The following is an 8,920-nucleotide window of genomic DNA, read 5'->3' as shown; positions in this document are numbered from 1 at the left end:
ACGACCTCTAACAAAATATAGAATATTACCATCATACCATAAAGTGACATCATTCCTGTTTGTATTAAATCTCATCCCCAAAGCCACAGCCCCAGGTAACAGCTAATATACTAATATGCTTTCTGATATTATATTTTTGCCTTTTATAAAATTCCATGCAAATGTATATGTGTTTTTTCCTCAGAGTGTTTTTAAGATTCACTTCATATTGTTCCATGTATTAGTGGTTCATTCCTTGTTACTGTCTAGTAGATGTCAATAGCACAGATTTATTCTATTTTTAAAAATCTATTCACCAGTTGATGGACAAGGAGGTTATTTCAAATGTTTGGATATATTTCAAATGTTTGGATATATGAATAATGCAGCTGTGAATAATGCAGTCTTAATTCACATGTAAGTCTTTTGTGGATTTATGTATTTATTTCTCTTGGGTAAATACCTAGGAACGGGATTGCTGAATTATACAGTAAGTGTACCTTTAACTTCATAAAGAACTACCAAAGTTTTCTCCAGTGAGATTTTACCATTTTGCAATTCCACTACTAGTTCCTTCACATCTTTGTCAATGCTAAGTTTTGTCACTCTTAAATTTGAGCCATTCTAGTACGTGTGTAGTAGTTTAACATTATGCTGTTAATTTATATTTCCTGGAGGCCTAGTGGTGGTGTCTGTATGTACCTATTAGCTATTCGTATATCTTCTTGGCTGAAGTGTCTATTAAAATATTTTGCCAATTTTTAATTGGTTTATGATAAGGTGGCTGGTGACTCAGGGAGCAAAGAATTGCACAAAGAGAAGAGCAGCAAACAGGACAGAGTTTATTCACTCTCCAAGGGAGAAGAGGGGCCAGACATCAAGAGAGATGTCAGCCCTGAGTTTCTGTCAGGCTGGGCCTTTAAAGGGGTTTTGAAGGATGTGAGAGGGTTGTAGCTGTGCCCATGAGGGGTGGGGGTGTGGAAGAGTAGGTAGAGCAGGAGGTGGCAGGTTTTTCGAGGGGCTCTGTCCAGGGCTTGTCTGGGATGTGGGTTGTGATCAGGCTAGAGAAGAATATGTTTTGTAGTTGGGGTCCACTTTCTGAGAATGGAGGGCACCGTGACCTAGAAAAACAGGGTTAGGGCCAAGTGCAGACACCTGTTGAGTCATGTCTGTAAGCTTGGCTGGAGATGGGGTCGGGGGCGGCTTTGAATAGATTCCTTTCAGTTTATTTCTCCTAAAACAAAAAAGAGACAAAAAAACCAGACTCTTAAATATACATGGTAAGCTGGTGGATGCCAGAGGGGAGGTAGGTGGAGAGATGGGTGAAATAGGTAAAGGAGATCAAGAATATAATTATCTTGATGAACACTGAATTGTTGACTTATTAAATTGTACACCTGAAGATAATATAATACTCTATGTTAATTATACTTCAATAAAAAATATTTTCTTTATATATTCCATTTACAAGCTTTGTCAGAGATAAGTCTGCAAACATTTTCTCCAAATCTACGGCTTGACATTTTATTTTCTTCATTGCGTTTTTCAAGGAGCGAAAATCCTTAAGTTTGATAGAGGGTATATTGGCCTTGTATCCTGTGATCTTGCTAAATTAAATTACGAGCTCTAGTAGCTGTATCGTAATTTCCTTAAGATTTTCAATTCACATGATCATTTCATGTATATTCCACAGGGATTTCTATGTAAACAATCATGCCTTTTTTAAAACTTAAATTCTAGATAGTTAACATACAGTGCAATATCGGTTTTGAAAGTAGAATTCAGTGATTCATCACTTATATAAAACACCCAGCACTCATCATAACAAGTGCCCTCCTAATACACATCACCCATCCAGCCCATCCCCCACCCACCTCCCTCCATCAACCCTCAGTTTGTTCTCTATTGTTAAGAGTCTCCTATGGCTTGTTTCCCTCTCTCCTTTTTTTCTTTTCCCCCTTCCCATGTGTTCAAATGTTTTCTTTCTTAAATTCCACATATGAGTGAGTTCATATTTGTCTTTCTCTGACTGACTTGTTTCACTTAGTATAACACACTCTAGCTCTACCCGTGTCATTGCAAATGGCAAGATTTCATTCCTTTTTTTTTATGGCTGAATAATGTTCCAGTGTGTGTGTGTGTGTGTGTGTGTGTGTGTGTGTGTGTGCGCCACTTTTTCTTTATCAGTTCATCAATCAATGGACAGTTGAGCTCTCTATAGTTTGGCTATTGTTGATAATGTTGCTATAAACAAACATCAGGTTGCATGTATCCATTCAAATCTGTATTTTTGTGTCCTTTGGTTAAGTACCTAGCAGTGCAATTGCTGGATTGTAGGGTAGTTCTATTTTTAACATTTTGAGGAACCTCCATATTATTCTCCAGAGTGTCTGCACCAGTTTGTTTTCCTACCAACAGTGCAAGAGGGATACCCTTTCTCCACATCCTTGCCAACCCTTGTTATTTCTTGTCTTTTTTTTAAAAAAAGATTTTATTTATTTATTTGACAGGGAGACAGCCAGCAAGAGAGGCAACACAAGCAGGGGAGTGAGAGAGGAAGCAGCAGGCTCCCAGCAGAGTAGGGAGCCCGATGTGGTGCTCGATCCCAGGACCCCAGGATAATGACCTGAGCCGAAGGCAGATGCTTAACAACTGAGCTACCCAGGCATCCCTATTTCTTGTCTTTTTGATAATAGTCATCCTGAGAGGTATGAGATGGTATCTCATTGTGGTTTTGATTTGTATTTCCCTGCTGATGAGTGATGTTGAACATCTTTTCACATGTCTGTTAGCCATCTGGATGTCTTCTGTGGAAAATGTCTATTTATGTCTTCTGCCCATTTCTTAACTGGGTTATTTGTTTTTTGGGTGTTGAGTTTGATAAGTTCTTTGTAGATTTTGGTTACTAAGCCTTTATCAGATATGTCATTTACAAGTATCTTCTCCCATTCCATAGGCTGCTTTTTAGTTTTGTTGATAGTTTCCTTTGCTGTGCAAAAGCTCTTTACCTTGATGAAATCCCAACATTTCATTTTTGCTTTTATTTTCCTTGCCTGTGGTAATGTGTCTAGTATGTCTAGTATGGCCACGGTCAGAGAGGTTACTACCTGTGTTCTCCCCTAGGATTTTGATGGTTTCCTCTCTCACATTTAGGTCTTTTATCCATTTTGATTTTATTTTTGTATATGCTGTAAGAAAGTGATCCAATTTCATTTTCTGCATGTCACTGCCCAGTTTTCTTAACATCATTTGTTGAAGAGACTTTTTTCCATTGGATATTCTTTCTTGTTTTATTGAAGATTAGCTGACCATATAGTTGTGGGTCCATTTCTGGGTTATCTATTCTGTTCCATTGATCTATGCCTCTGTTTTTGCTCCAGTACCATACTGTCTTGATGATTACAGCTGTGTAATATAGCTTGAAATCCAGAATCGTGATGCCTCCAGTTTTGTTTTTCTTTTTCAGAATTGCTTTGTCTATTTGGTCTCTTTCATGGCTCCATGCAAATTTTAGGATTATTTGTTCTAGCTCTTTGAAAAACGCTGGTGGTGTTTTGATGGGGATTGCATTAAATGTGTGGATTGCTTTGGGTAGCATAGACGTTTTAACAATATTTGTTCTTCCAATCCATAACCATGCAATGTTTTTCCATTTGTTGGTGTCTTCTTCAATTTCTTTCATCAGTGTTGTATAGTTTTCAGAATATAGATCTGTTATTTCTGTAGTTAGATTTGTTCTTAGGTATCTTATTGTTTTTGGTGCAATTGCAAATGGGATCGATTCCTTGATTTTTTTTCTGCTGCTTCGTTATTGGTGTATAGAAATGCAACGGATTTCTGCACATTGATTTTATATTCTGAGACTTTGCTGAATTCACATGTGAGTTCTAGCAACTTTTTTATGGAGTCTTTCATGTTTTCTACTTTCAGTATCATGCTGTCTGCAAATAATGAAATTTTGAATTCTTCTTTGTCAATTTGGATGTCTTTTATATCTTTTTGTTATCTGATTGCTGAGGCTAGGACTTCTAATACTATATTAAATAACAATGGTGAGAGGGGACATCCCTGTTGTATTCCTGACTGTAGAGGAAAAGCTCTCAGTTTTTCCCCATTAAGGATGATATTAGCTATGGGTGTTTCATATATGGCCTTTATGATGTTGAGGTATGTTCCCTCTATCCCTATTTTATTGGGGTTTTTTATCAAGAATGGATGTCCTATTTTGACAAATGCTTTTTCTGCAGCTCTTGAGAGGATCATATGGTTCTTATCCTTTCTTTTATTAGTATGGTGTATCATGTTGATTGGTTTGTGAATATTGAACCACTCCTGCAGCCCAGGAATAAATCCTACTTGATCATGGTGAATAATTCTTTTAATGTACTGTTGAATTCAATTTGCTGGTATTTTATTGAGAATTTTTCCAACCCTGTTCATCAGGGACATTGGTCTGTAATTCTCCTTTTTAGTGGGGTCTTTGTCTGGTTTTGGAATCAAGGTCATGCTGGCTTCATAGAACGAGTTTGGAAGTTTTTCTTTCATTTCTATTTTTGGGAACAGTCTGAGAAGAATAAGTATGAACTCTTCTTTAAATGCCTGATAGAGTTCCCTTGGGAAGCCATCTGGCCCTGGACTTTTGTTGTTGGGAGATTCTGATGACTGATTCAATTTCTTTGTTGGTTATGGGTCTGTTCAAATTTTCTATTTCTTTCTGTTTCAGTTTTAGTAGTTTGTAAGTTTCTAGGAATTTATGCATTTCTTCCAGACTGTCCAATTTGTTGGTATATAGTTTTTCATAATATTCTCTTATAATTGTTTTTCTGTGGTGTTGGCTGTGATCTCTCCTCTCTCATTTGTGATTTTATTTATTTGGGTCCTTTCCCTTTGTTTTTGATAAGTACGACTAGGGGTTTATCAATTTTATTAATTCTTTCAAAGAACCAGCTCTTAGTTTCATTAATCCATTCTACTGAGTTTTTGTTTGTTTGTTCATTTCTATATTATTTATAGCTGCTCTAATCGTTATTATTTCCCTTATGCTAACTTTAGGTTTTATTTGCTCTTCCTTTTATAGCTCCTTTAGGTGTAAGGTTAGGTTATATATTTAAGACTTTTCTTGCTTCTTGAGGTAGGCCTGTACTGTAATGTACTTCCCTCTTAGGACCACCTTTGCTGCATCCCAAATGTTTTGTGCTATCATACTTTCATTTTCATTTGTTTCCATGTATTTTTAAAATTCTTTAATTTCCTGGTTAACCCATTCATGCTTTAGTAGGATCTTCTTTAACTTCCATAGTCTTTCCAAATTTTTTCTTGTAGTTGACTTCAAGTTTCATAGCGTTGTGGTTGGAGAATAGGCATGGTATGGTCTCCATCTTTTTGTATTTGTTGAAGCCTGATTTGTGACCCAGTATGATCTATTCTGGAGAATGTCCCATGTTTACTCAAAAAGAATGTATATTCTGCTGCTTTAGGACAAAATGTTCTGAATATGTCTATAAGTCCATCTGGTCCAGTGTGTCATTCAAAGCCGTTGTTTCCTTGTTGATTTTCTGCTTAGATGATCCGTGCATTGCTCTAAGTGGGGTGTTAAAGCCCCCTACTACTATTGTATTATTAACAATGAGTTTCTTTATGTTGGTTATTAATTGATTTATATATTGTATTTGTCCAAGTTGGGGGCATAAATATTTGGACCTTCTTGTTGGATAATCCCTTTATTATGATATAGTGTCCTCTTCATGTCATGTTACAGTCTTTGGTTTATAATCTATTTTGTCTGATACAAGTATGGTTACTCTGGCTTTCTTTTGACATACATCAGCATGGTAGATGGTTCTACATCTGCTCACTTTCAATCTGCAGGTATCTTTAAATCTAAAATGAGTCTCTTTTAGGCAGCATATGATGGATCTTATTTTTTTTATCCATTCTCATACCCTATGTCTTTTGATTGGTGCATTTTGTCCATTTACCTTCAGGGTGATTATTGAGAGATATGAATTTTGTGCCATTGTGTTACATGTAAAGTTGGTGTTTCTGGTGATGTTCTCTGGTCTTTTGTAGTCTTTGTTGCTTTGGTCTTTTTTTCTCCACTCAAAGAGTCCTCCTTACAATTTTTTGCAGAGCTAGTTTAGTGGTCATGATCTCATTTAGTTTTGTCTGGAAAACTCTTTATCTCTCCTTCTATTTTGAATGATAGCCTTGCTGGATAAATAATCTTGGCTGTATATTTTTCCCACTCAGCACATTGAATATTTCCTTCCACTGCTTTCTGGCCTGCAAGTTTCTGTGTACAGATCCACTGTGAACCTGATCTGTCTTCCCTTGTATGTTAAGGACCTTTTTTTCCTTGCTGCTTTCACAGTTGTTTCCTTTTCTGTGTATTTTGTTAATTTGACTATGATACACCTTGGGGATGGCTGGCTTTTGCTGAATTTAATGGGAATTCTCTGTGATTTTTTAATTTTTGATGTCTGTATCCTTCCCCAGATTAGGGAAGTTTTCAACTATAATTTGTTCAAATAAGCCTTCTACCCCTTTATCTGTCTCTTCATCTTCTGGGACTCTGATGATAACGAATGTTTTAATAAGTTGCTGAGTTCTCTAAGTCTACCTTAGTGGGTAATTATCTTTCTTTCCCTCTTCTTTTTGGTTTATTTTCCATAATTTTATCTTCTATATCACTGATTCACTCCTCTGCTTTGTCCATCCTCTTTTTTATGGCCTCCGTTTGTGTTTGCATCTCGGTAATAACATTTTTAATTTTGGCCTGACTAGATTTATTTCTTTTATCTCTGCAGTAAGGGATTCTCTAGTGTCTTCTATGCTTTTCTCAAACCCAGCTGGTATCCTTATAATTGTTGTTTTACATTCTAGTTCAAATATCTTACTTATGTCTGTATTGATTAAATCCCTGGCTGTGAGTTCTATCTTGTGTTCTTTCTTTTGGGGGAATTCCTCCGTCTGGTCATTTTATCCAGAAAATAAAAGAAGAAAGAGAAAAAAAGAACAACAAAAACAAACAAAAACAAAAAAACAAAGAAAAAATAACCCAAAACAAAGTGAAAAACAAAGTGAAAAACAAAGAAAAAGAAAAAAACAAAAACTCAAAATAGGTAAACCAAAAAAAACCCCCAGATACTGGGTGTGGTTCAGTCTGCTTGTTAAAAGATTCTAGAGCCCAAAGAAATAAAATAATAAAATAAAATAATAAAATAAGGCAAAAAATAAAAATATGTAAATGAAAAGTATATATAAGTAAATTTTTTAAAAATAATAAAAAATTTTAAGAAGGAATCAGGAAATATAAGAAAATAAATGAAAAAATAATAACAATATAAAATAAAGAATAAGTAAAAAGGAATCTAGATCCTGTTTCCCCTAGAGCTGAAGCTTTGTAGCACTCTATGATGAGTAGACTTGGTGCAAGTGAGTTGTTGGTGCTGGTCTTCTGGGGGAGGGGCCTGCTGTGCTAATTCTCAGGTGCACTTGCTTAAGTGGAAATGCTTCTCCAGGGGCAGCGAGGTGGGACTTGGTGTATGCCGCTCTGTCCTCCACTAGGTGGCACTGTTTTGCTCCCTGGAGGCTTTCCGCACAGATGGGCAAGATGAAAATGGCTGTGCCGGGCTCTCTAGCCTCTGAGCTTAAAGTTTGCACCCTCTACTCTTCAGTGAGCCCTTGCCGAAAAGCAATTAATTACCCTTCTTATGTCCCTGGTTTCTGTCTGAACCCCATGTTCATCCTGCCCTTGTCTTTTTATCTCAGGTGCATGACTGAATTTCAAAACTCCAAATTTCAGGGATACCCAAGGCATGGACCCACACAGTTCCTCAGGGAAGGGTCTTGTCATGCTTGCCGCCCGTCCCAGTAGTTGCATACCCACATGGTGGTTCTCAGTTTATAGCTGAAAACCAGTACCACGACCCACTGTCCTTGCCAGCTTCCTGACTTTTATACCTGGGAGTAGCGCAGAAACTTGGCACTTCCTGTTCTTCCTGCAGCTCAGGGGATCCTCGAACCACCCTGTCACTCCGGAGATTCTGCCCCTCTTTGTCCCACTGAGCACCTTTAATCCAGGCACATCCCCCCCAGTAGTGGACTTAAAAGTTCAAATTTTGCACTACACCACTACTAATACATTGCAGTAGCTCTGTAAGCAGGCTCCTTTCCTGCAGCCACATCCACAGCTATGTCTTCTCCAAGTGAACTTCTGCACCTCCTACCTTCCAAAGGTGGTCACTTTTCTACTTGTAGACTTGCAGTTTTTGTTCTCTCAATCTCTGATTGACTTCTTGGGTGTTCAGAATAATTTGATAACTATCTAGCTGTGTTCGAGGGCTGAGATACACTTCAACAATCATGTCTTTTATGAACACAGATAATTTTATTCTTCCTTGTCAATGTCTTTTATTTCTTTTCTTACTTTATTCCAGTTACTAAGACCCTTCATATAATGTTGAATAGTATTGCTGAGAGAAGACATCTCTGCCTTGTTCACCATCTTAAGGTAAGAGCATTTGGTTTTTCATCATTGATAGCTCTTGGTAATTTTCATGTCACCTTTAATAATTTAAGAATGTTTCTATTTCCATTTTTCTGAGTTTTTGCATTAGTGACTGTGGGATTTTGTATGGTGCTTTACCTTCATCTACTAAAATTATCATATGTTTTCTTGTCTTTTATTAATATGGTGATTTGAGTTGACTGATTTTTTTGATGATAAATGAAGTTTGAAGTCTTAGTGTCAAACCTGCTGTGGTTGTTGGATTTGTTTCATAATATTTTCTGAAAAATTTTTGTATTTATATTCATTGGAATATTGATCTGCAGTTTTCTTTTTTGTGGTATCTGTGTGTGATTTTAGTGTTTATGAAATGGTGATCTTATATGAGTTGGTAAATGTTCATTTTTTTTCTATTCTGAAAGTGTTTACATA

Source organism: Ursus maritimus, assembly GCF_017311325.1.
Source record: "Ursus maritimus isolate PB19 chromosome X unlocalized genomic scaffold, ASM1731132v1 scaffold_X1, whole genome shotgun sequence".
Lineage (NCBI taxonomy): Eukaryota > Metazoa > Chordata > Mammalia > Carnivora > Ursidae > Ursus > Ursus maritimus.
This window is presented reverse-complemented; position numbering follows the sequence as displayed.